The sequence below is a fragment of the Chinchilla lanigera genome, unplaced genomic scaffold (genome assembly GCF_000276665.1).
Source record: "Chinchilla lanigera isolate Chin_1 unplaced genomic scaffold, ChiLan1.0 scaffold00026, whole genome shotgun sequence".
NCBI lineage: Eukaryota > Metazoa > Chordata > Mammalia > Rodentia > Chinchillidae > Chinchilla > Chinchilla lanigera.
In genome coordinates, this window is record NW_004955427.1 from 1,267,619 (window position 1) to 1,288,356 (window position 20,738).

A 20,738-nucleotide genomic window follows, 5' to 3' on the forward strand; every position below is an offset into this window, starting at 1 on the left:
TTTGGTTTTTCTCCGGTACCGGGAACCGAACTCACGACCTTGCGCTTGCCAGGCAGGCGCTTTTGCCACTGAGCTAAATCCCCAGCCCCCTGTCTGAAGTTTCATCCAATGGTTTTATTTGAAAAGGCTAAAATTTTATCTTCCAGATTTCCTCAGTGAAAATAAGGACCTTCTGGGAAACAGTTGATATATTTCTGTCTAGTACAAAAGTATCTGACACATACACCTAGAATAAAAATCTCAAAAGATATTTTCTGTCGAACATTACCACTTAAACTGTAGGAAGGGTTTCCTTTATCTTCCTGCCATGGAAGTTTCTATTTCCCAACTTTGCAAACTAAGGACACCTATTCTCAAATTCATCTGCATATCAAAGTGAAAATGAATTTCTCACTCCTCCTTTTCTTACTCTAAATTAACAGAATCCAAACATTTCATATACACTTTAAATATTTAAGGATCATCAGACTTTTACTAGATAATTTAGGCTTAGCTCCTTTGAACTTTGTAACCATGAAGTATAGTCATGAGACAATTATGTGGATTTTATGAAGAAAGGAAAGTTGCGGGGGATATAGCTCAGCGGCACTGTGCCTGCCTAGCAAGCGTGAGTTTGATTCCTACTACCAAAAAAAAAAAGGATGAAAGGCAAGTTGATGTCCCTCTAATTGTAATAAACTTAAATAAAAGCCAATGACATACTAACGCAGACCCTCAGGGATGCCTCAGTGCATCCTTCAGCAACCTTCTCTTTTCTTCCAATTTGTCAGGATTTAGTCGTTAATTTAGAATTTATTCTGTTTAGAACAAATGGATTTTATAATCAGAGCTTTATCTGAGACTTTTCAACTTCAAGTTTTTGGAACAAGGGGGGATGTAAAGCTGAAAATCGGCTCTCTACATTCCTGGGAATATGACAAGCAGCCCACACTGGGTGCTATTCTACGGAAAGATAAGAATCGCCTCTGGGAACATCAAGGGTCCTCCACTAGTTGTCTTTTCTCAAGTCCATACACTTCAAAACATGAATGTGCAGTTCCTGTGAAGTCTTCTATCCAGCTTAACAGCACTCGCATCAGTGAGCGTTTTTCCTGTGTCAGACGATGACCACGGGCCTGTGCAGTAACATACAGCGTTCCCTGAAAACCTTGAAACCAAACCCTCGGATGATATCAACGGGATAAGACTGAACACTTCATTGTTTTGATGATCCATAATTTACCAGTCTTCTCCTTCAAAACTGGGTGAAAGAACAAAGTCTTTCATCTCACTGTCTTTACCCTTATTATTATTATTATTATTATTATTATTATTATTATTTTGGTTTTTTTCCAGTACCGGGGATCGAACTCACGACCTTGGGCTTGCCAGGCAGGCGCTGTGCCGCTGAGCTAAATCCCCAGCTCAACTACCTTTACCCTTTCAATGCATAGTTATAAGAATTAACTGAAACTCGGTACATAACACAGTTAGCAAGGAGACTGATCCAAAGGACATGTTTAACAAACATGAATTTCCTTTTCCGTCAAGAGCCATCAGAACGTAACCATCCTGCTTCGTAGAGAAAATTCAGTTGGTAGTCAGGATCCACAATGCTGAAACACATATTGAAACTTATGCCTGAAAGTCTGAAAAAATGTTATATATTCTGAAATGTTATGATATATCCATAAATAGCAATTGAGAATAGAAGTTCAGATTTTTTGCACTGGTTTCATAGAAATAGACCTCCCTGGCTGCTGTAGAATCTTATGATTATACCGGGTCACTGAAGCCCAACTCATAAGGCTTCTGCATCCCAGAGTGAATGATATCAAGAACAGCTTTAAGTGCCATTAACCCAACGGAGTAATTAGGACATATTCTAGATGCATGTGTTAAGCAGTCTCAAAAAATGAAACCTTGTTTTCAACACTATCAGTGCTGAAAAGAAAGTCATTTTAGTAAGATTTGTTCCAGACCCAGTAAATAAATCATATGTTCAGCAGCAATAAAAATATTGGTGGAAAGGGAACATTTTCCACTTCAAAGAAAGGAGTCTGTTGAGTGATGATATAGTTTTAAAAGTATCTGATTTGACAGGGGAGCTCTCATCACACTCCTGAAAAAATTTTATGCTGGTGTGATTTTGTTTGTGGTTTTTTCTTGTTTCAAAATTGAAGCAATATAATGAACTCTAATCAAAGCCATCAAAGTTTTTTAAAATACCAATATAGTTTACCGCTTCTGGCTTTTTAAAAATAATCTCAAGTTTTGTTTCTTTTGCTCTGCTAAGTTCTGTGTTTCAGACATACAAATGTGTTTATTTATAAGGAGTCCAGCAAGTATTTATAGAACATCTCCATGTGCCAGGCCTGGTTCTATTGCATGAGATGTCATAGTACCCAACACAAACAAGTTCCCTGTTCTCAGAAAGGGGCTGAAGAGAGAAAAGTGCTGGTGTTGAGGCAGACTATAAGTGAATAAGATACATAATGAAGGAAGAGATAAATACTAATATATAATTAAAGAGAGTTTGATTATAGATATATAAAAATGAGTAGCTGAGTCTAGATTGGGTGGTAAACAGAGCTTTCTGAGGAAATGATATTCAACTGAGCTTTAAATGACAAAGAACCCACTCCTTCGGTTTTCTGGAGAGAAAGCTTTCGAGAAGAAAAGAAGAGCAAAGGCCTAAAAGTGACAAATAGCATTGTACTTTCATTTAGAAAGTCAGTATGGTTAAAGGGTACAGAACAAGGAGAGGGCTGCAGATCAGCAGAGTAGGACTCCTGTGGAACTCAGAAGTCAGGAAAGAAGTTTAGAGTTATGCCAAGTGCTATGGTGCTTTGGTTGAGATCTGGTGTGTCTTGCTTACTTTTCTCTCATTGCTGGGACAAAATACCCAACACCCAGAATTAAGGAAGGAAAAGCTTATTTAGCTCACAGTTGGTGGAGGTTTCAGTCCATACTCAGCTGGCTCCAAGGCAGAGTGGCTCATGGCAGAGGCAACAGTTAATAACAGTGGAAAACAGCAAAAGCAACAAGAGCAAGAAGGGAGGAGCGGCCAAGAGCAAGCCCCTTCCCCTCCCTTACATATGCAAACTACCCGCCCCGCGGTACGCGTAGCACTCACACCCATAATTCCAACATTGGACCATGAATCAATGATAAATCTAGAAGCCTGCCCACGACTTCATGAGGATGTGGGAGGACCCCCAGACACAAAGCATAACATGGGGTATTCCCCAAAAGCCTCGAGTTGGCAGGAGGGTGGATCACAGGGCTCTGCACTCATCAGGAGATTCTTCCCTGGGGAGTTCGGCAGCTGTTGGAAAGTGGAAATTGGTTGGGAGAGGTGGCTCAGTGGGTACCTCTCCCTCGCGGGCTTCTCCTTTCCCTGTCTCTGTCTCTCTCTGCCCCATCCCGCCCACTTCCTGACCAGCCTGAGGTGAGCAGCTCTGCTCTGCGCAGAACTTTCCACCAGGGCCTTTCTGCCTTGGAGCCAGTCACCAGGGAAGGTCACGGATACAAAATACATCTCTCCTGCTTTACACTGTCAGTGTCTGGTACTGCATTTCCGCAAGAGGAAAACTGGGTAGCTATTGGGTACAAGAGGTGAGGTTTGTAAGCAGGAGAATGGCATAATGTTATTTCCATTATTCAAAGTGTATGTGCTATTTGAAGAGCAACAGTGGATAGAATGAAGCAAGAAAATGAAGTCAATTTGTTTTGGTTTGGTTTTCAAAATTTCTAGCTGTGGCCTGGGGTCTGGAGTGTGGTAGGAAGAGACATAGGAAGCGGGGCAGCCAGAGTGGAAGAACCTTGTAATAAATTTGGAAAGTGGTATGGATTTGAGGATGGAGCCCAGATAGTGCCTTTAGATTACAAGGAAAGAGATAAGGTTATTTAGAGATGACTGTGCTTATAATTGTAAAATAAACCTACTGTGCTTTTTATTCATAAATACATGAACTCATTTACCACCACACCCAGTGAAATAGGTATGTAGACTTATATTTCTTGCAGAAAAACTAGAAAGTCTCATGACCTTCATGAAATTTAGTAAATGCAATTTTTAAATATTCAGCAAAGTAAATGGCAAGGCCAGAATTACCTCAATCTATATGCACTTTAAAGCCCTAGATTTTTTCCCCCAGGTCAATATTAGCAAATAAAGTGTCTTGAAACTATAATTCTAAATAATAATATTATATTCACAAATATAAAATACATAATTTATCTAATTACATTAACATTTATTTTGTTTCTACAATTTTGCTACCTAAAATGTTTCTTGAATTCTTAGATTCCTAGAATCTTCAGACATTATGGCTACTTTTAAAGTTCTGGACATATAATATCCAGTTATTTTCTGGAAAGTTTGTGCCATTTACTCTCTCACTTAACCCAAACCAACATTAAATATTTTTCATCTTTTCCAATTTGATAGGTACAATTTTAAATTCATTAACTTCATCATTAATTCATACTTCCTTAATTACTAATGAGGTTAAATGCTTTCTTACACGTTCATTCATTTTCTTAAATTCCTTTTTTGAATTACCTATTTATTTAATTTTCCACTTTAACTCACTATATAATGTTAGTATTTTTTCTGGTAATTTGAAAGACCTTGTATAAGAAAGATAGTGAGGCTGTCTTTGTCAACTTCTGCCAACAGTTCCCTAGAATGTCTTGATGACTTTTACTTTGTCTTTTCGCAACTGTTGATTAAACCCAGAACTTTGCCCTGAGCTATACACCCAGGTCTTTTTTATTTTTTATTGTGAGACAGGATCTCATCAAGTCACTAAGTGACATTAAGTCACACAAGTACAAGGCTAGGCTGGTACTTGCAGTCCTCTTGTCTCAGCCTCTCAGAGTGCTAGAATTACAAGCATGTGCCACGTGCCTACTTCACACTCAATTTTTAAAATTTCTTTAGTGTAAAAATATAACACACACAGAGGTTGTGTTCCAGTTGTATCTGCTGCATGACAAGTTACATCAAAACCTAGCAGCTTAAAACAATTAACATTTTTATGTTACAAGTTTATAACTCAGCCATTCAGGCAGAAAGGTGTGGGAGGTTTCCCCTGATCTGCTAGCTGGTATGAACTAGGACTCCAGGACCCCACTCTTTAGTGCCCTGGCAAGGACAGAAGAAGGCTGCGCTTTGCCCTTGCGTCGTCAACTGGAACACTTACCTGTGGGGATCACCTACATGTGGCTTCCTCTGCCTCGTGGCCTTAAGGGAGTCAGACTGCGCACAGGCGTGGGGAAAAGCCAGCACTCCAGGAAACGAGGCAGAATCTTCACAGTCTTTTATCACTTGTCACTGTGCTCCCTCGGTCAAAGCAGCCATCACCACCCCCAAATCCAATGAGAAGCAACACAGAAGATTCTTTGGAGCTTGTCATGCTTTAGGCCCCCGCGGGGTATAACATTTTTTTGAGAAAGAAAATGAATAGCCTTTCTCCTTTTAATTTTGTGCATGATGATTTTGTAGGTAACTATTTTTACATATTTATGAATAAAATTATCTCTTTAGTCTTTCTGGGTTCCTCCACTGCTATTTAATTTATTTTTTTAAAATCATTTTCAAAATGTCTCTCTACAAAAATCCAGGACATTATCAACTAACATATTTGGGGAAATCACTTTTTGATTTTCAGATATTTAAGTACTAGATGTTGCGGTTCCACTCATTCAATTCTTAATTCTGTTCATTCTTAAATTTCCATCAGTGACACATTTGAAAATTCTCTAATAAATGTAAGTTGGGGGGAACCATACATTTGACTATACAGTTGCTGTGTAAAGAATAAAAAATGTGACTAAATAGCTCTTACTTAGCACTTTCCACATTTCTGCTCATTCTTTCAAAATAAACTGAAATACTCTTAGTTACAGATACCTGTGTAGCCAGCACTGCCCTTCATGACTTAAAGTGGTGTTTGAATGCTGAATAATTTGATTTATTTCCTAAACAGTGATTATAGCACTCTCTTACACTGTTATGAGTGGCCAAGTAAAAATTAATGTTGTTACGTTAACAGCCACAAAAAATATTTCAATTAATAATTATTTTAGAGGGTATTCTTCAGGTTTAGGAAGGAACCCCTTTTAAGCATACCTGGTAAACACACAATAAATGTTAAATGATGATGCTAATCTCGTAGTCCAAAAATGGCAGCTGAGGTATCTGGATCTTTCCTGTAAATCCAAAATTGAATTCTAAAAAAAAAAAAAAAAAAAAAAAAAAATCTACCTAAATACAAATCTGTAACTGCTGTCTAGAAAGAAGTAAATTGAATTAGATAATGTACACCTGGTAACGATCCTCAGCATTCTATTTATCTTGTGTATCTTTTCATGATACATAAAAAGAAAAACTAATTTTTGGAAGAAGAGAACACTGGAAAAAATCATTGTCTAATACATCATCATGAGGGCAAGGGTTGTATCCAGTTTATTTTCAACACTCAGCACTCAGCATTGTGCCTTGCTCAATAAATATTTATTAAAGGATATGAGAAGAGGCACAAAAAGTATTTATCAGCCCCTTCCTGATATCTGATCAGAATCTGGAGTTTAAAAAAATAATCTACAAAGTTATGTTTCATGGAGGCACCTGTGTCTGTGGAGTACCTCTTTCACATATATCTGATATCTGCCAGTCTTCTGCAATGAGTCCAAGCACACAAGCAGTACACTGGAAATGTCAAACTCTTGAGTCCATTTACTGTCCCTGAACTTCACTGTTAGAGATATTCTGAGATCCCATGGCTTTCCAGAGATGGAAAATTCTCAGATCACCTATGGCTAACCTGAACTTGTGTTTGAATATCCACAAGTTGAGCCAAAGTTCAGAATGTACTGTATCTACCCTTTGGGCCTGAATAAACATGGTGCAGGCTTCAAATGGAGGCCACTTGTCAGAGCCTCACCCTTGAGCTTTGGAGACACTAGAGTCTTACAGATATTCAGTAGACAGAAGACATATATCTCATGTTGAGTACCAAACACAGAGGAACTCTAGAACTACATTCTCCAGGGTGAAAGCTTGTAGCCTCTGGTCCTTTACTTAAATAAATTGAAATTAAGGAAAGTGGAAAATTCAGCTCTTCAATCACACTGGCCATATTTCAGGTGTTAAATAGCCACATGGGACAAGTGTCTGCCTACTGAACGATAAAAATAGAGAATATTTGCCTTACAACAGGCTATTGCATCAGACAATTCTGTTCCAAACTGTACTGCTTATATCACACTGCAAATCACCTAACCTGGATTCCCAATGCTGCACTCAAATATTTTTATTTAATTTGCTAGCGTTGTTCCTGTTCAAACCTTAACAGACCAAAACAAAATAGGCATTTTACTCCAAACACAGAATTAAGTTTCTGAAATTCAGTATAAGTAAGGAGAAATCCCACTTGATTTATAAACTGTCTAGATGATAGAAAATTTATAAAGTATAAAAATATTTCACTAGTTAAATCATATCAAAGGTTCAAACACAGTCTGAAAATGTTGTCAAACTATAGTCCTATCAAAGTTAATTTGACAAATAACTAAGAATAATTTCTGGGCTAGGGATATAGCTCAGCAGCACAAGTGCCTGCCTAGCAAGTGCAAGGTCCTGAGTTCAATTTCCAGTACCAAAAAAAAAAAAAAAACAGTAATAATTTCTAACTCAAATATTGTTGTGTACAAATTGGGTGGAAAACATGTTCAAAAAGTTCACTTTTCTCGAATAAACCTGTTTTCTTCCTGAGATAGTCTTTCCTCAAATTTGCTTCCTCTATAGCAGATGCCAAAATCCTCTCAAAATTGTCCCAACTGTATACTGACGAAAATTGAATGAATGAAAATCTGGTGTATAACCATGAAAAATAATAAAAATATATACTCCATTTTCTATGTGAATGAAATTTATGCATGTGGTAGGTGTTAATCAGATTTCCACGACCATAACAGATACCTGAGAGAAGCGATATAAAAAGAGGACATGGTGTGTTTTGGCTCACCACTGGAGAGGGCTCGGCCTGTGGTCGGCTGGCCCTGCTCCTCTGGGCCTGGAGTGATACAGTACGTCGTGGTGAGAGCCAGCGGTTAAGAAAACCTGCTCACCTCATGGCAACTAGGAAGCAAGAGCAGAGGACGGCCAGGGTCTCAGTAACTCCGTGAAGTACTTGCCCGGAGTGAATTCTTCTCCACCAAGCACAGTTCACAAGATCCCACCACCTCCCAGCGGGGCCACAGGCTAGCAACAAGGCTTTAGAAACACACGGACCCGAGGAGCCACTCCAGACCCTGACCACAGCGATGTATGTGTAAAAATAAGCAAGTGCACACCTGACTCCCCAGAGACAAAAACTATTAGCTCCTAAGTGGTGGACAAGGCCTCCATTATATCCTCAATGTGCAATTGAATTTCGGTAAATAATAGCATTTTTATTGAAGTATGGATTTCTGCATTTCTACTGTGTAATTTCTCCTCTGATCCAGAGCAATGCACTTTGATGATAATTCTGCTTCTGACTACATTTCCAGTTGAGTAAAAGTATCTTCTTTTCCCAGAAGCTGTCCTGGAAGCCAAGCAACATCCAGTGAAGACGCAGAAAGCAGCCCCAGGGGCGCCGCAGAAAGGCACAGGCACGGACACGGGTCCTCAGTTCTGACGGGCAGCCGAGTTTAAATGTAAGTAGCAGCAGCAGTGGCGGGCAGGGGCCGCGCTGTGGGGTGGCCCACGGGGGAAGCAGCCCGTCACCGTCCAGGGCCACACGGGCACGTGGCGGCACACGTCCAGCCTGCCCGCACATCCTGTTACCCTGCCTCCCAACTTATCTGCATTGCTGCAAGAGACTTGAGATCACTGTTACTAAGTTTTTTTTAATCCCTCAGAGTAATATACATGTGCTGAGTATGATCCTAGCTGATTTTTAAGCCCAGGCATGTTGAAATAGAGTCTTAAAATAATCATTTCCATTGAACCTGACTAGGTATCCAAATGTTCACCAGATGCTAGCAGCTAGATTTTGCAGGGAAAAATTGCTAACTTAAGCTTCTTTTCATGATTCAGCAAAGGATTTCAAGTAATAAAAGATTTGGAGATTTGTAAAATAAATAATTCCAGTACAAATGGGAAAATTAAAATAATCTTATCATCTCCCAGACATGTCTGCATGTGTTTTTGTGCTATTATCATATTTCTCTTAATTGAGCCAATTTTCTTCCAGCTGATACTTTATAGTTTTAAGTTATGAGCTGTAATGAAGAAGTGATTCCTTTCAGATGACTGAAGTGATAGGTACTAAAATTTCCTAAAGACAGTCTAAGATGCACGAAATAGAACATGATATAACAAATATAGTTTTATTCATATGTGATACTGAATATATCCACAGTGAAAACTAACAGAATATTAGAGTCTCTTGAATTCCGTAACTGATGTCTCAACAGAGGCAATAAAAACATAAAGTACATCATTAACTTTTGAACTTTGATGGGAAAAAACTACAACATACCATCCATTTCTGAGAAGCAGACATTATCTCAGAGTACCCACAGCCATCCTATGCTTATTACTATTGCCTGGTTTTAAGTGTGACTTTTAGACACATGACTCAAAATTTCCTACTATATACTACTACAACGGCTCTTTATAGCTTGTTTGATTTTATTTCAAAATTGAAAAAATAAATTGCTGAGACTCCTCCGATTTTTGTGTTCTCGCTAGGGTGCACCTGAACAAAAGGCAAACAACCTCTCTCAGGATAGTCAACGCCGTGTGGCCACATCCTGTCTCCAACAGCTGCCCCCAACCTTTCTGGCACAGGGACAGGTTTCACGGGGTGGGGGTGAGCGTGCTCTGAATGAATCAAAGGAATGCACAACCTAGGTCTCCCTGATGTGAAGTTCACGGTACGGCTCACACTCCTGTGAGAACCTAGCATTGCAGCGGATCTGCGGGAGCCAGAGCTCTGGAGTAAGGCGAGCAATGGGGAGCAAGTGTAACAGACTCTGAGCTTCGCCTGCTGACCTCCTGCTGCACAGTCGGGTTCCTAACAGCCCCGGGGCCGGGGCGGGGACCCCTGGTGCAGAATGAATCCATTCAGAGTTCTCGGAGAAACGTAAACACTGCACATTAATGGTGTTACTAAGGCAGTACATTTGTAGTATATATACCACCAATTATTTTGGCTGGCTTCCCTCAAAGTCAGATATTCTCCAAATGAAATATTTATAATGAAAAATCATTAAATAAAAAGTACATGCTTATTTAGACGGCAGGTTATGGGACTCAAGCTGATCAAGGATTTCGGAGAAGGTGATGAAAGACACATGCCACAGGTTCCACTCACAGTGTCAGGACGCAGCTCTGAGCTTAATCCAGAAAAGCTCTGTAGCTATTGTAACCAACAGGTTCAGCTTCTGGGCTTCGTGTAACAAAATCTTGCTGCCAAGGGCATTGATAGGTTCACCCAATAAAAAGTTACAATAATAATGTTCAACGAAATCATAAAAATGCAAATGACGGTTCTTCCAGTGCAGAAGGGAGGAACCGCTATGAAGCTATAGTAAAATATCAAAAATGTCTCGTTGAACTTGTTAAAAATTAAGCTATTTGTTTTTGAACTAAGGGGCAAAGGTAATAAAATGTAAAAGTCACTCAATAAACTATTTCATTCAATAATCAACAGCAGTGATTCAGCACATGAAAACAAACATTACATGTATTCCGTGTGGTCATTAATTCTGAAGCTTAAATAGAGTTTTCAAGTGAAAATAATCAGTAAAAGTTATTTTACAGAATTTTGATTAAGAAGAAAGTAAAGAACTTTTTAAATATATTTCTTCTTCTTTGTGAAAATGAACTGGGCTCATACTTAAATATTTTATGTAGTTTTAAGTTTTATGAAGTTCATTTGACACAAATGCAGAAAATAATCCAAAAAATTAAATATGAATATCATAATAGGCATATAATTACAGAAATAAAAACAGGTCATAACTAATCCTTTTTATGCTCTCTGAAAGTACAGATATAACTTTTTAATTTTTTTTAATAATCTAGAAGTCCTTTCCAGATCACATTTTACCTTCCAAAAATATACATTCCTCATTCATATATGATGGATATTTTGGTAGAAATAGGTCTTATTTTTCTCCGTTGAATAATGTATATACCTAAGTGACAATTACAGAAACAAACTCCTTTTGAACATTAAAATATGTAATGTGCCTTACATGTTGTAAGTACTAAATAACATGGATTGGATTGAATTATTCCCACATTAATGTGTCACTGGATTCACACTAGAGAGGCAGTGTCTTGCATATAGGAATTAATGATCTCTATCTGTAACCAAAAATCTCCATGGGAAACCTACTAAACTGATCAGCAACTGGTTCATTAACCCAGCCCACTATAGAAGGGCTTTCTTGTGGGTGTACTATGTTTTGGAGATAAATAAAGTAGGGAAACCACAGTTCAATTTAACAGTTGTTAAAGAACATGGGGTTTTATATTATATGACAGCAATAAAGTCCAAGCTTTGATGGCGGTAATTCTGAGTATATATGTTTATAAATAGTGTGATTTTACTGTAGAACATTATGGCAGTGGCCCAAAAGACCCGAACTGCTCAACGTGAAATTTACTTCTTATTGCCGTGCTCATCTTTCCTCAATTTTTAAAATAAAAGGACTTTAAAAATAAAAACTAGCTGAGTATAAACAGCCCTTAGCTGAAGCAGGTGGCTAGAAGCCAGAAGCCCCAGACCCTATCACTGACTGCGCTACCAACTTGGAACGTGGCCTGGGACAGCTCAGGGAGTAAATCCACAGTAAAGGAGGCAGTGAGGCCTTCCGTGTGGATGGCGCCTTACGGTTTAACAGAGCACTTTTTCACATACGCTATCTTACTTCCCGCCCCATAGCCTCCAGAGAAGAGTATGCTAGGCATTTGAGATCAAGAAAGGAAATCATGTGCTCATAGTCATATCAGCATCAAATGTCAGAGCCAGGAGCAGATACATTCTAAGGTTCTGAGCGGACTTTTTTCCTACTCTACACCACGGCCCTGTTCTCTGGACTCCCCTACTGAGCAAAAGCGGGAATTACTACGGTGGTATTGCCCCCGCGGGGTGGCCGACCCCAGCCACGCACCGGACATGTGGTCAGAGTTCATGGAGATGCGCTGTGCTGAACTTCTACGGCTTGGAACTTTAAAAATGCAAACATTGCATTAATACTTTTTACACTGATTGCATGGTAAAATGATATTTTCAATATACAGAGTCAAATAAAATTAATACATGCAAATTAATGTATAATTAAATATAAATCAATAAGACTAATTTCACCTCTTTACTTTTTTAATGTGGCTAATAGAAAATATACAGTTACATATGTGTCTTACATCATGTTTTTATAGGACAGTGCTAGACTATGGAATTCTACTGTTCAGTACCCACAGTACTGACTTGACATTACTGAATATTTGGAATTGATTCCATTCTATTAATTTGAGCTCCATAAGTATTTGTTTAGAAAGTGTAACAGGCCAGGAATAGTTCTAGACACTGCAAAATATTGATTGGAGTTCTGCCCCCAAAAGCACACAAATCGGTAGCTTGTGAACATGGTTATCTTTTTGTTTTTGTTTTTTGAGACAGTGTCTCACTTTGTAGCCCAGGCTGGCCTCAAACTCACCCTGATCCTCCTGCCTCAGCCTCCTGTGTGTTGGGATTATAGGCATACACCACCACACCCAGCAATGCTTTTGAAAAATGTATACTTATAAACAACAGTTAACAAAGGAGAGGTTCTGCCATGTTCTAAAAGAAATCTTTATGGTACTATTCCTCGGTGCATTAAAACTTACTTATTGTTTATAAAGCAAAGATCTCAAGCGAAAGCATCATGAACTTTCAATTTCAGAGGTTTGCTTTCCTCTATACGTTACACCCATACATGACTAAACACTGACAAGACTATTTAAAGATTAAATGGGCAAGAAAGTGGACTGAAACTACCTTAAATCTTTTCTGGAACAAGCAGAAGTGAAAACAGATAAAAAGAGATGAGAGTCAGAATGGTGTGGACAACTACAAAATAATGAAGACCAAAGAGTTTTATAAATTTTCATAGAGGAATAATTATGTTACCTTTGAAGGTACAGATTTAAAATAATGTATATATGCTAAAATACATTAATTTTAAAAGATTTAAAAATAGAACGTACACACATTGCCAATTTCTTAGTGGTCATGCTTACCTAGAATAGAATTTTTAGTATTAACAACAGCCAATTCTAAGTAGCAGAATTTTAGGTAGTTCTATGTCCTTATTTATACTTTTAGGTAAAATTTTGAAAATGAACAGAAGTAAATTGAAGCATTATTGTAATTGACTAAAAAGTTGATTGCAAGTGAGAAAGACTAACTGTTCAGAGTGGTAAAATACAAATGTTCTCAATCACAAAGTTTTAAAAACTAATAATAATATGCTTTAAATACTTTTCCTAGACTTTATGGCTTGTTCTTTCAAAATAAATCACCCTGTAGCTTATTTGACATCTCTAGACAAGGAAGGTGAAAACTGATTTAAGTTCTCTAGATTTTCTTCAGGAAGTTTACTCTGAGCTGTGAGCACGGGTGTAGATATAGCTTGTAAGACCTGAAAGAGTTACTGTAGCAATCAGAAAAACAAACCAAGGTGCAAAGTGTACCTCTTAGCACCTGAAACAAACCGGCAATTTTCATCCCTAGTATTATCTCCTGAGATATGTATTTTGTTTGTCAAACGTATCTTTGAGCTGGAGAGAGTCTTAGTGATCTTAAAAAGTAAAATATCAAGCTATTTTAGAGATCCCACTTAAAAACTCATGGAGAAATATTTGATCTGACAACTTCTTATAAAAAACAAGTTCTACTATTTAAAAACTCAGAAATTAGTTTTGTGCCATTTAATCAAAAGTCCCTAGACAATTAGAGCTGAAAGAGACCTTCTAGATTATCTCATCCCAAACCAATATTTTATAGATGCCTAAACTACCAAGCGAAAAAATACTTTTCTCAGGAAAAAGTAAAATCATTCAGAAACATCCCAAAGAATCTTGGAGCACCCGGAAGCTCACAGAGGAAGAACTAGGGCAGCATCTTAAACCCCACTGTAACTGTCCCACCTGAATTTTTAGTTTAGTTGTGGACACGTGTGCAGTGAAGGAAAGATGCTGATGCTGGTTGTGAAAAATCGTGATCGACATGCTTATGAATGCTTATAAAGTAGAAACTAAAAAGCCAGTTATTTCAGATCCGGTCACTCACTAAATGCTCAGCTTCCTTTCTTAGGGAGTCCAACAAAACTTTTCAGAGTGTCTAAAATCATGAGAAACAGGCTACCTCCAAAGCTGCTGATAGCTGGAAGAACAGCAGAACCTTCATTTCTTGAGTTAAAAAGGCTGTCAAAAGCTTCCTAATTTCATGCATTTATAAAAAGCGTGCTTCTAATGAAATTATTTCATTAAGAATATATTCAACATCCCTCACAAACACACACTTACTTCATACTATAGAGTCCTGAGAAGGAAACATCAAACTTCTAAGTCTAATGTGTGTTGAAGAAATTCAAATGGTGACAAGTGATTTTAGGCAAATAGATCATATATGTGTGCTCACTGTCGTCTATAAAATAAGCATAAGACTAAACACTGACAAGACTATTTAAAGATTAAATGATTGATAATAGATGTAAAATCCTTTGTACAGAGCTTTAACACGTATTTAGCATTCAGTGCCAAATATTAGTATCATCACCACCACCATGACTTGTAACGTAGCCCGCCCCCACCGCAGCCTTCTCCCCGAAGCCTGTGACTGCCCAAACAGCTGCACGGCTCCATGTCCAGGCTGATCCTTCTCTCCAAACACCCTTCCCCGCTCTCTGCATCTAGCGAACTCCTACTCACACGCAGAGTTCGGATCGGAGGTTTCCGCTCTTCCCTCAGCTTCCTTGCGCTCATCTGTTCCCCAAGGTGCGCCTCCTCGCAATTCAGAAGATGACTACTTTTACTTGATTCCCCCTCGCTCCCATAGCCCGTACATACATACGTGCACAGATGCATGCACACACACACACACACACACACACACACACTGGATTGAGAGGAAGGTATCACATTCAATTTTATGCCCCCATGAAATGTTTATTAAAACAAACAAAGCCGCATATACATAAATACATAACTGGTTTTTTCAAGATGCAGTGTGCACCTAGTGGCCTCGCTGTGGAGGCGAGGGTAGCAGCAAGGGCCACGGTAGGAAAGGCTGCACCTACAACGCAGCAGCCCTGGAGGCTGGCTCTGACATGAGGCAGTGCTGTGACTCCATCATTTTTAGTGGCATTTGCTCTGCTCCCTCCATTGAGCTATTTCACGTCTCTGGGCCTCAGTGTCCTCGGAAAAATAGAGTGCTGGGCAAAATATTCTCTGCAGACCTTTCCGGTGCCAGCATTTATATCATGCCAAACATTGGTTTATGTCCGCAGTTCTCAGGCTCTAGCAGGCACGGTCAGCGAGAGGGTTATTAAAGTGCCGATTTCCTGCTCAGCAGACCTGTGAGACCCCCAGGCTTGCAGGCGATGCTGTGGCTGCTGATGCAGAGAATACGTTTTAAGAACAACTTAGATCCGACACTGTCCTACCGCCCCTGGACTAAAGCTCTTCTGATACTGCAAATTCAGACTTCCTGTGTAGCTGCCATCAGAAGGACTGGTTCCGAGAGCTGAGCCCCAAGGGCAACTCCCGAAGGCCAGCTTTGGTGGCTACGGCTTTTTAAAGGCTCGCTCTGTGGGGAAGGGACAGCCTGAGTTTCAAGCTACAAGGCACAGAAAACAATATGCCATTGACCCATTGGTTTTGAAGGGCTGCGGCTGATTTTTATGGCCCACAATTGCCATCTAGTGACGAATTTGAATTACTGCAGCAAGAATCTACAGAATGAAATGATGGAAATTTGGAAACTGCTGTTTTCTCCGTGTTTGTTCGTTTGTTGAGAAAGGGTTTCGCTATATGGACCTTGCACTCACTATGTAGCGCAGGCTGGCCTCAAACTCAGGCCGTTACTCCTGCTTCAGCCTCCTAAGTGCTGGGGTCACAGTCCTGCGCCACCACACCCGGCAGAAGCTGCTTTATACTTACAAAACTGTGTTCCAGGGAATCTCTAAGGAAGTCTCTGTGCTCTGCTCTTAACTACATCCGTATCTCAGTACTGCTAAAATAAACACATTGTAGCACTTACTTCGTGCTAGGCATTAATCCATGCTTTTATTTATATTCAGTTATACACGGCAACATGAGTCAGATAAAACTATTTTCTCCATTGTGCACAGGATATGTAATTACCATGTATAAAGTGATTAAAAGACTTTTTAGCCCGAGGTTCACCAGCAGGTAAAGTAGTAGAGCTGAGCCTGAGCCTAGACAGCTCCTGGGAGACGCCACACCGGCGAGCCTGTCAGCAGTTCAAACACAGGTGCTGAAAGACATAAAGGAAGTTCCCAGCACGACCAATGATGGAAAATGTGACATATATGTGTATATACATCACATTGTCTTTATTCTTCTACTATTTGGTCATAAGAAGAAGGAAATCCTGTCACCTGTAACCGTAGAGATGAATCTGGGGGGACTGTCAAGGCAAACAAGCTAGCCACAGAAAAATGTACACCCGATGATCTCCCTCATGTGGAATTTTAAAACGCTGACCTCCTAGAAACAGAGAGTAGAACTGTGGCTACCGAGGCTCAGCCAGTTGCTGAGGAAGGGGTTGGGAAGACGTTGATCAAAGCACACAAAATTAGAGTTAAATGGGAGGAGTAAGTTCAAGAGATCAAGTGCACAGCGTGGGGATACATAAGGATGACACTGTATTCTTGAAAAATGCTGAGTAGATGTTGTGTTCTTACTACAAAAGTTATGACTATTTGTAGTAAGGAATACATTAATGAGCTAGATATAATTGTTCCACTATTATATATTTCAAAACATGATGTAAAAGATAAGTGCATACAGTTTTACCTATCACTTTAAAGAAATAAATTTGGAAAAATGCAATTAAAACACAATTGCTGAAACAACTGTTATCTGCAAATAATTCCCAGATATGGGTCTGCAAAATTTTGTAAAATACACACTGAAACGATAATTTCTCCTGCTCTTATCAGCGAAGTCAGCTCAAGTGCAATACTTAAAGAAACATTTCTACCTACATAAAGCATGGTAATGCAGTAAAAAGTGCACTGACTTGGAAGCAATTTCCAACTTGCTGTGCAATCTTAGACAAGTGATTTAAATTCTTTGGGCTCCATATCTTTGCATCTATAACATAGAAAAGATAAAAACTTAGTTTTCATAGTTCTATAACTCTCAAAAGTATAGTTTATTAGATTAAATTCTAGAGTAACTGCTGAAGTTATCCACTGAATGTGATCACAAGACCAAACAGGACTGCCAGGCAGTAATCGTATTGGTTTTTCTCAAATTGTCTTGCACATGTGAAAGATTTGGCCTCCTGGTCCACTGTCCGTAAGGGTTAACAGTAAATAACAACACTCACAGTGTTCACAGAAATACGGAGCTCAGTCGTGGAGATCTACATTTTTTCTCTTCTTAGATGCTGCGCTTGGAGTATAGATTTGAACTCTACACCCCTGTCTGTTCTGGACCTCTCAAAAGTCCTCATCAAAGGATTCCTACCAAAAAGTCACATATTTGACAGAAGATTGAGGTGCAGACCCCCTCTCTTTAGTCTTCGTATATCAGAGATCTCCTTGGACTTGGAAACCAAAATAAATTCTTTTAGTTCCTTATCTAAGATGTCCCAGTTACCAAACCATTTTCTACTTCGTAAAACAAATACTAAAGCACGGTCATTAAATCAAATACTAGTGGTTTCTTTGCACCTCCAAATATACAATGAAGACATATGATGCAAAGACTTGCTAACATAAAGACTCAGTGAAGGGAAAGGAAAGCACAGAGTAGAGAGAGTTAAGGATAATCACTGATATACGGTAGGATGGAAGATCAACATCTCCCTTTAACAGATACACTTATATCACTCCACGGACTTTCATATACAGTGTCTAATTATCATAGCATTCTGAGTTATGCTAGCAATGTTTTGTTACGAGCCCTGTTTGAGAAGTGGGAAACCTGAAGCACAGAAATCTGAAGGAATTTAAAGCAGAAACTTTAAATGACTTTTTAAAAATGAGTGGTTGAGAGTGCACATGTCCCAATTACTAAGCATGTGCTTGCCCAACAATTATAGTTTGTTTGTTTGTTTGTTTTTTGGTTTTCTTCTGGTACCGGGAATCGAACTCACAACCTTGCGCTTGCCAGGCAGGTGCTGTGCCGCTGAGCTAAATCCCCAGCCCCCCAACAATTATAGTTTAGCAGTCAAATCCTGATGTAAGATGACTGTTCTCTAATACACAAGTTAGGAAAAAGGTTTTTCACACAAACATAATAGAAATAAAATGTTAATTGGAATTAAAGGGTAGTAAAATCTCTAAACGCACTCAGTGAACATGTGTTAAGATTTTATGTAGCTTGCACTGTTGTTGGTTTGGAGGGGTCAGTGGTGAATGAGGCAAAAAATGCCATTTGACCCTCGGGATTTCCATTCCTTTGAGTTGGAGAGACCATGCTCAATGAAGACTCCAATGACCAAGTAACGCAATGTCTGAAAATAAAGCAAACCCAAGTAAGGTGAAAGGACAGAGAAAGATGGGGGGACAGCGCCTCGATGCGGGCCTCTCAGAGGAGGGAATGTCTGACCGGAGAGCGGAAGGCGGGGAGAAGGTCTGGAAGGCAGTGCAGCCGGAGGAACAGCGACGGGGAAGTCCCGGGTCGGGAGCCATGCGGCTTATTCCCGGCCGGGAAGAGTATCCCTGGTGCAGCCTGGCGACTCAGGCAGGTGTGAGACAGAAGCCAGTCAGGACACGCAGGGTTGGCAGCGTGGAGGGTGCCCCAGGCTGGGGAATTACAGGAGGGTTTGGAACAAAAGCGTGATGAAACCTGGTCTACTTTTCAGTCACCGCTCTAATTTCTCAGAGACCAGACTAGGGCAAAAGCAGCAGCGGAGGCTGCTCCAGTGGTCCAGGCACAATATGACTGATGTCCTGGGCATAGCGACTTGGACCGCGTTTTTACGAGATAACCATAAAAGTAGCTGGTGGATTAGATGCCTGAAAAAAAGAAAGACATCAAACTGTCTCTACTTTTGAGTCTGAACAACTACATAAATAGCAGTGCGTTTACTCCAGAGGGGGCATCTTCTAAAACATGGAACCCTCTAATTACACCAGTTAACTTGATTTCAGAAGTAATTTGTGCAAGTGAAAAGAATTTTTCACTCAAGAATCTTTACCAAATGTCATTAGCTTTTCAAGGAAAAGCTAGGTAGAGCAACAGTGATGTCATTCTACTCCATAGCCTGAGTCTGAGATAAAATCCTGAAACAGACCATGAGCTAGATGAGGCAAGACATTTCTACATTTTCTTTTGTAAAGGAGCTTCAAAGACTCATCAGCAGAGCATTATAAAGCCGGCCTTCTGTTTAAGACATTTTAATAAATATGAACCATGGAAAATTAGCTCGCTATTCTTTCTTGAAGTACAAGGTGTGAATTCACGGCTCAGTAACAAGGAATGCTGCGTATCAATCTGAGATTCATTACACTCAAGAAAAATGTCACAGTGAAAACGCGAAGAAATGCGGTTGGTCGGTGGGTCTGTGGCTTTTCTGTGGGAACCGTGGTCTTGATCTTTCGGGCAGCTATGTCATACTGAACTTGGCCTCAGAGGCAGGGACAGTGCCACAAAGACCTGTCCAAAGTCACCAGTAAGTTAGGAACCGAGCCAAAACGGCATAAGCAAGAGTTTAAAGAGAGACACAGGGAGTATTTTACTCTCCCACAGAGAAACTTCAAGGGCCAATGGGTTCTAAGAAAATGATTCTTTTGTCAGCCTTCACTGAGACAGAAATGGTTTCTTTTCACTAAGTTAGGTTCTCCAGTAGACACTGATCAGCTGTTCTTCCCACAGCAAAGACGTTAAATTCTTACTGCATATAAACACTATAAAAGTAGGGACAATTTTGTCTTTATTGATGTGTGCTCCAAAGTCAGAACTGTACCTGGAATAAACCCAACATTTAGCAAATCTTTGCTGAGTGGATTAATGAAGAAAAGCTGACATAAGTTGCTAAATTGAAAAAGGAAAAAGAAAGTAGAAGAGAATCATGCCTACTCATTTTATACAAAAGGTTATTCTGTCAGGTAAACCTAATAAAAATGTCAGCAGAATTTTTGTTTGGGGCAACAGCTCTTATCTAACACATTCTCTTTCATCCATTCTTAGTACTTTTCCACCCATTCTACGTATTTTTCTTGGGTTGCACTGTCATCCAGAAAAGCTGTACAATTAACAAACTGGTAACCCCAAAATGTGGCTTGTTTTCGCCACCTTGTAAATTCTAAGCTTGTAAGAGCCACATCTAAGATTCCAAATTGCCTTATACTCATCAGCACATTCGCCCTTAGCCGTTTTGTTTTTTTTTTTAAAGATAAAAGGAGGGAAACATTAACAGACATACAACATTTTACAACATCACAAGCACAGTACACACAATACAGAGATACAAACAAAGTGGTAGGGAATTAACAATGGTGGTTGTATT

At 39.4% G+C, this 20,738-nt stretch overlaps 1 protein-coding gene across 3 annotated transcripts in view; it reads left to right on the forward strand.

The window, feature by feature from the left end:
* The window catches only part of Col8a1 (collagen, type VIII, alpha 1), a 148,245-nt gene that overhangs the window by 80,069 nt on the left and 47,438 nt on the right, over positions 1-20,738 (forward strand). For 2 of the 3 annotated variants that reach the window (XM_005386285.2, XM_005386287.2), the window contains exon 2: positions 8,569-8,688. The gene's annotated coding sequence lies outside the window, so the exon portion shown is untranslated. The remainder of the gene's footprint in view (positions 1-8,568; positions 8,689-20,738) is intronic. The other variant, XM_005386286.2, reaches the window with a different exon arrangement.